General features: G+C 36.7%; 1 non-coding gene across 1 annotated transcript; it reads left to right on the top strand.

Annotated features, from left to right (window-relative positions):
• The first annotated feature begins 3,526 nt into the window (after positions 1-3,526).
• Positions 3,527-3,655, top strand: LOC127217064 (small nucleolar RNA SNORA61). The gene has a single exon (XR_007834065.1). It is a non-coding gene; the product is annotated as a small nucleolar RNA SNORA61 (small nucleolar RNA).
• Positions 3,656-8,239: the final 4,584 nt, after the last annotated feature.

Genomic DNA, 8,239 nt, shown 5'->3' on the forward strand with positions numbered 1-8,239 from the left:
AGATGATAAAAAGCCATCAGATTAAAGGTTAAGAAATTTGACAGAATTTGATGATAAGACAAACAAATATGGGACACAAAAGGGGCACTGAAGGATGACTAGCAGCTGCCCTGTTCACAAATACAATGATACTGCCATTTAGTAACTACAACAAAGAATATTAAGCAAGCCTAACTTGCGCAGAAGAAAGGAGTCAGATTTATATACAATAGGAAGTTCCATCCAAAGACACCGCTCAGATTCCTGGACTCATGTCAGCATGAGTTTAAGGCAATAATCTGATAAATGTTACCAGATACTGAGAAAGGTAGCTTGGGAATTCCAACATATTTACATTTTGTTCATGAAGAAAATCGTCCAAGACAAAATAACATTCTTAAAAATGAATGATGTAGCCAGGTGATGTAGGGCACTCCTTTAAAACTAGCAGTCAGGAAGCAAAGGCAGGTGGATCTCTCTTAGTTCAAGGCCAGCCTGGTCTACAGAGTGAGTTCCAGGATAGGCTGCAAAGCTACACAGACAAATCCTGTCTTGAAAACACAAACAAACACCAAATTAAAAAAAAAAGAAACAACATGAATGATTCTATGTAATTGATAACATCCAATAATCAATGTGTAAAGCCTCTAATACATAACATGCATTTAAAGACATTTCACTTGCCATTCACTGGAGTTACCAAACACCTCTCACCTGTGAAGCATCCTTTCATTGTCTTGGTACAGCTCCCTCATCACTGTGATTTTCCTTTGAAGCTTCTGTTTCTCGATTTCAAGTTGTGTATTACCTGACTGCAAAGACACTTGTTCAGACTTGAGACTTCGCATATGCTCTAGACAAAGGTACAAAATCATAAAGAAACTAAAGGAATTAAAGTCTTCAGTTCTTAATAAAGAAATTAAAGGAATTTCATACAATTAAAAACATATTAAAAATATTAACGATACACAAAGTTGGTCAGATCACTGTGACTTCAAAACCCACCTACTTTATAAAGATACACAGAGAAGCCTGTCTTGAAAACAAAAATCCTTAATCACATGCCTAGGGTTTTTTTAAATGTATATGGAATCACTCAGACAATATACAATTAAAAATATGTCTTAAAATTTAGTGGCTAGAGATGGTAAGGAGAGTGTTTGTTTTTCCAAAGGTCCTGAGTTCAGATCTCAGAAACTACATGGTGGCTCACACAATCTGTAATGGGGTCTGGTGCCCTCATCTGGCTTGCAGGTGTGCATCCAGTCAGAAAATTGTATACATAATAAATAAATAAATCTTAAAGAAAAAAAGATAATTGACAAGATTGGACATGCCCAGGGACATACAGCTATAGACAATTACTATACACAACAGTTCAGTTACTAGTACCATAATAAATCAGTCTTTTTTTTAGTCTAAATTGTTCATGTGCTGTCATTCAAACTAGCTGATAATAAGTGTTCATTTCCAGTTTCCTGAGAGACCAAGACTCAAACAAAATGAAGACTGGAAAGAATAATGACTTTTACATTATTTCAACTGCTATACTACTGAATCACCCACAAAATTGGGGAGATAGCTCAGTCAGTAAGGTACTGGCTAAACAAACATGAGGACCAAAGTTTGGGTCATGAGCACCCATATAAGACCTGTCTGAGTGCTGAAAATGGAAAAAACAAGTTCCCAAGGGCTTACTGAGCAGCACAATCCAGGTTTAATGACAGCTTTCTCAATGAATAAGGGGGAAAGGAATTGAAGGAAAGCCTGAATATCTACCTTTGTCCTCTATATACATATGAATACAGACACACACAAAATGGATTAACAATTATAAGTGATTGTGAATTCTGTATGAACTAGCACACCATTATTTTTACATATCTCACTTTTCTTTCATTATGATTAATACAACTCTACACAGCTCTAATATTAAAATGAGAACCTCAACTCTGACCTGCTCTAAGGTATCATTCCCAAAACATATGTGAACCAATCGAATACAAGAAAAAAATGCACTATACTTCAAAAGGGCAGTTTCAAAATCATAACAAGGAAAAGTTTAGTAACTATGTGCAATGGGATGTTATTATTCTAAAATGCAAGCTAAATAAACATATGGACCAAAAGAAAAGTTTGTGTCGATACAGTAATAGCAAAGGGAAAATATACAGGAAATCATGAATAGTTGACTTCTGCAAAAATTGTAAAGCTATATCAGAAAAAAAAAATGCCCATCCATGCTGTCTGCCAGATCTAACAAGTCACTTATCAAGAAATCAATGGTCAATACAAGCTGTAATATAATTGAATCATACTAATGCAAAGAAGCCTTAAAAAACAACACAAATTATTTTACCATTATACACTCAAGCTCTTTTTTCTAGTGTCTGACTTTATCTCATTTTAAAACTTTTAAAACTAAGTGTTTGGGAGACGTGGAGGGCAGGGGCTCAGAGGGGAAGGGGACTGGGAAAAAGTATAGCTCAATTCAAAAAACGTTTGTGTGTGTGTGTGTGTGTGTGTGTGTGTGTGTGTGTGTGTGTGTGTGTGTGTTCACCTCAGCCTGCATGCCCAGGTGGGCAAAGGTCAGAGGACAACTAGCAGGGGTCTGTTCTCTCCTTCCACTGGAGACTGAATTCAGACCATCAGGCTCAGAAGAAGGGGCTTTTATGCACTGAACCCAGACACTATAATAGGGCACTGTACAGGCCAGGTGCAGTAATTTTAAGCCTATATAAAGCAGACATGTGAGAAGCTGAGGTAGAAATGTGAGGACTTCAAGAAGCCTGGGGTTACATAGAAACATGCATTTAAAGGAAGAACACTATAAATTACCAAAAAGGCCAGAATCTATGGGAGATGAGAGATGGTTAGAGAAAAATGCTCCCATATGTTAAAAATTAATTATTGAAAAATTTTATGACGCATTAAGGAAAGAATGTTGGGGCTGGAGACATGGCTCAGCAGTTAAGAGCAATGAATGCTCTTCCAGAGAACCTTGGCTCAATTCCGATCACCCACAGGGCAGCTCAAAACTGTCTGTAACTCCAGTTCCAGAGGATCTGACACTCTCACACAGACATATATGTGAGCAAACTCCCAATAAAGTAAATAAATAAAAAACATTAAATAATTTTTTAAAACACCATGGAAAAAGAAAAGGTGGATTTGGAGGAACGCTCTACACACACAAGAGTTTCCCATATTATTTGGTGGGGGGGGGATTAAGACTGGCCAAGAGAAGGAGTAAACAATGGAATAACTGGTGAACTAATTGCTTGCTACACTGGTACTTCCTACTAAGATACATGTACGTTAATGTATGCCTCGATAAAGCTGCCTTGAAAACAGAGTGCCTATTCCTCTCTGTATCTTCCACACTGTTAATACTATTCTCAGATAGCAGCATTTTTTTTAATTAGACTAGTGTTTTTTCAGGTCTAATAACAATACAATTAGTATAATCAGTGAGTAGGGCAATTTAATCCAATGGTTCAATCTTTTTTAAGCATTTTGCTCATTAAAAGTCTTAAAGGCCTTTGAGACCCTTTTGGTCTTTTTCTCATCAGTTCTCAACCCTGGTCTTGAAGGTTATAAAGAAGATAAAGTACACTGAAGCTGGCCTCACAACGATGAAGTCTGGTATAGAGCATAGGTCCAGATTCAAATGGTTCTGGCTATCGTTTGGAAGACAGAATAAGTTAAGAATGAAAAGGAAGAAATGTGAAGTTCTGGGCAGCCGTGGCAATGGTTGACTACATATTGACGTTTCTTGTATTCATTGAGAGGATTATTTTGTTGATGTTGATTTCTGGTATGTTTATATTCAGCTGTGTAATCAGTGAAGGGGCTTTGCCTGTGATCATAGGTGTAGAGTTAGAAACAGGCAGGAAAAGCATCAGGCAGGTAAAATGAAGCTCTACAAGCAGAAGTTTTTGTCTTATGTTGCATCATTTAAGCAAGTGTAACAGGATCAATAAAGCCTGTTTTGAAAAGAAAATATAGATGAGGAGAAAATTAAAAAAAAAAAGATGCCTGTGGTTCCATTCTGAGTTAACCAGCACAGACATTTGAATATGTCCATCCATTCTTTTCAGATATAAAAATATGAATTTATTTCATTAACACAGTGAGATGTGATATACCTTTTACAGCACAAACACAACTGGCAAAAACTATTTTTCAATGTGAACAAAATCAGCAAACTTTTTTAATGCTTTCCATAAAAAAATATATTTTTACAGGTGTAAAGCCACTCTTGTGTATGCTAATAAATTATATGAATATATTAAAATAGTAGACATTACAAGCTCAAGTCCTGAAGATCACTTTCTCAATTTTAAAAAATGTAAGGAAAAAATTAAATTTAAAACTTTTTAACATCTAAAACTATATCCAACATTGTACTCCTTGTGGTGGCTTGAGTGAAAATGTCACCCTAGGCTCAGAGGATGTGACACTATTAGGAAGTATTGCTTTGTTGGAGGAAGTTGTCACTGAGGGTGAGCTTTGAGGTTTCAGATGCTCAAGACTGACCCAGTGGCACTCTTCCTGCTGCCTGCAGATCTAGATATAGAACTCCTGGATCTTTCCCCAGCACCATGTCTGCCTGTGTGATCTTCTGCAGTGCAATTACTATGGAATACTACTTTATGGTATACTTATAATTTGCAGGCCCTAGAACTCTGAACTATAAGCCAGATCCAATGAATGTCTTCCTTATAAGAGTTGCCATGGTCAAGGTGTCTCTACATAGCAATAGAAACCCTAACAAAGATGCACCATACTCCACATTCTTACATACTTTTAATAATTTACATAAATATAAGAGATAATGGAATACATTTACCACTGACAGTAAAACTCAGAAGTAATTCATTCTCTTTAAGGAGACGTGCTCGTCAAGAACCCTTACCTGTAAGATCATCATTTGTTGCATCTATTTCAGATAACTGAGTATAAATTTGGTTTCTGTCTCCTTCTAGGGTTTTTAACGAAGCACTTAACTTCAAAGAAGGAAAAGAAGAAGAAAAGCAATTATCAATTACACAAAAGAAACACACATCCCCAATATACCCCATACTACTGTTCTGCAGTTATTTTCCCCGTGATGATGTTATCATGGACAACATAAAGACATCAGTGCAGCTGCCAAAGCAGCCTTCACCCTATACAATCAGGACTTTTTACACAGATTAACTAAGAACTGACAGAGGGAATAAACCAGAAGACAACACAGCTATTATTTATTTCTCAAAAGAGTATATAGAACCATTGGAACCAGAAGAAAAGAATGCACATGGGGAATGATTAAATAAAACAATAATATTCTGAAGATATCTTTAATGGAAGAAATGAGTGTACAATTTGAACATTTCTAAATACTATAATTATAAAAATTTCTAAAGTTGATATAAAAAAAAGAAATTGATAAGGAAATCCTAGGGGCTGGAGAGATAGTACACTGGCTGCTCTTCCAGTGGACCTGAATTTAAGTCTCTACACGCACATGGCAGCTCATGACTGTCTGTAGCTCCAGTTCCAGGGAATCTCAAACCCTCATAAAAACAAGCATACTGCCAAACCACCAATGCACAGAAAATTAATACATCAAAAGAAAAAGAAAATTCTCATCATTTATCATATAACCTTATACAAAAAAATTAAAGCAATCTTTAAATTAGTTACTAAGGACACACAGATTTCATGTCTGCTGTAGGTCCTGCTCCTTCTCATCTAGATTTTTACATACTAATACAAACCTCAGTAGCATATATTAGCTTCCTCAAAGCTCCCTTAGGCTGATTACCTACAGTGAAAAATAAAACCATACTTAGTGAACACATCCAAATGAATACATTAGTTCTTTATCTAGTCTTGCAACCCCTCTTCTGGCCAAAATTAAATAATTTGAGGCTGAGCTTACTTGCTCTTGACTCTAATTCCAACATTTCACAGCTAAGACAAGGGGATTCCCATGAGTATAAGGCCAGCCTGGACTTCAAGGTGAATTCCAGGCCAGCTTGACCTACAGCAAGATGTTGTCTCAGTAAAAAGAGTAATTAAAATAAAATAATAATTTATATAAGGTAGAGTGATCTACACTCAGGAAGATAGACAGTGTACTACAGAGACCCAACAAGAACTGAATATTTACCTAAACAGTGTCCATGGACTTAACTATGCTTAGATTCTTATGGCATTACAGCATCCAGGTTAATTAGTCAACCGTGGCTTCAACACTAAAATTATTAATGAACCATGGCTCCAAGTTAAGTACTATTAAACATAAATAGAATTTATGTTTCTTCTATTATAAAATAAAAATGAAAAATACAAATATTTTATATTACTATACCTTACTATAGTTCCCCTTTTGTTATGGAACTTAAGAGCTGTGTTGTTATAATGAAGAAATATAGGCTATAGAGAAGAGCAAAAGAGAAGAAGTCTACAACTCTGAAGAGGTAAAGAAATATTTACACAAAAGACTAGCTAAATAAGGTGGAAAGGGAGCGTGGTATTTCATGAAGATAGACAAAATGTGCCAAGTCTAAGTATATGAGGAGCTCTATACACATGTGGAATGAAGAGGAAACAAGGAGCCAGTCGCCACAAGTCAGTGCACGTTATTCTCTAAGTCATTGTTCACTTCTACATCCAGATTACCATCATCAGTTACATCTTCCCCAAGCACAGAATTCCAGTCTTTCATCCTTAGCAGGCTCTCCATCAGAGACTGGATATTGAGTAAAAAGAGAAAACAAAAAGAGAAGGTAATGACTCATGATAATAGCTTTACAATTTAGAACTTAACTCATCTGAAATTCAATCCTGAGCCAATGAGATGGCTCGGCAGGTAAAAGCATCTGCCACTTAGACTGATAATCTGAGTTTAATCCCCAGAACCCACATGGTAGGAAAATTGCCTCCCAAAATTTGTCTTCTGAACTCCATACCCACATCATGGAATGCACATACCTGACACATACATACACAAGTAAATTTTTAAATATTATAATTTTTTAAATCAATCCCCATGAATAAATCCTTTTGTACCCTAAGTATCTCTCTGCAATTGAGATATGTAAACAGTTGGTTTTATCTTCTAACTCCACATTTAGGGACTATTAATCCTGAAAAACTAACTTGCTGAACATGGTACATCTTTTACCCCCACCACTCAGAAGGAATAGGCAGGCAGATCTATGTGAGATGGGAGCCAGCCTGATATAATAAAGTGAGTTCTGGTAAGAAAAAACTACCTCTTGAAACACTGTATGCAAAAATAAATATTATGGATATTATGGAAAGGAGGGATGGAGGAAGGCGAGGTAGTGAGGGAAGGAAGGAATGAAGGATGAAGAGAAAAAGGAAAAGAAAGAAGAGAAAACAAAATCAAATACAGTGTTTTATAATGGTTCATTCTTGTTAACTACAAAGCAATAAAATATTTTCTTTTGTGTGTATCATACACACATGAGTATGCAGGTGCACATACAGCTGCAAGAGCATGAGGCAAGAAGATGCAAGTGTCTTCTTCCATCATACTCTACCTTACTGCCTGGAGACAGGACCTCTCATGTAATAAGAACTCCACTATCTCAAAAGCATGGCTGCTCAACAGGGTCTAATCTCCACTGTCTCTGTCCCCTGTGCGGGGGCTCTCAGGCATGTGCAGCCATGATCTTCTTATGTGGGTGCTTAGAATTCAAACTCAAGACTTTATGTTTGCAGACCAAGTGCACTAACCCACTAAACCATCTCCCCACTCCCTAAAATACTTTCTTTTGACATTCTTTACACTTTTTTTACTAATTTACAGTCGGACTTGAGAGATAGCTGAGCAGTTTTGGACTTGTTACTCTACTAAAGCATCTAAGCTCTTTTCCCAGCACCCACATCAGATGGGTAACTTGTAACTCCAGCTCCAGGATATTCAGTGGTCTCTTCTGGCCTCTGTGGGAAAGCATGCAGTGGCCACAACATATGGAGTGGGATATGTTGTGTGGTGTTTCATCTATCTCCGAGACATACAAAAGCTAGTAAAAAAGATTCACACAAATCTATGAAAACATCATAGACATCTTAGGCACTGCACTAAAATGCACATTCCCTATACATGGGCACATACAGCAATACACACCAACTAAAAAATTAACATCTCTGGCTGGAGAGATGGCTCAGCTGTTAAGAGCAGATATTATCTTGACAAAGGCCCAAATTCAAATCTCACTACCCATATCTAGCATTTCTC

Source organism: Phodopus roborovskii, unplaced genomic scaffold (genome assembly GCF_943737965.1).
Source record: "Phodopus roborovskii unplaced genomic scaffold, PHOROB, whole genome shotgun sequence".
Lineage (NCBI taxonomy): Eukaryota > Metazoa > Chordata > Mammalia > Rodentia > Cricetidae > Phodopus > Phodopus roborovskii.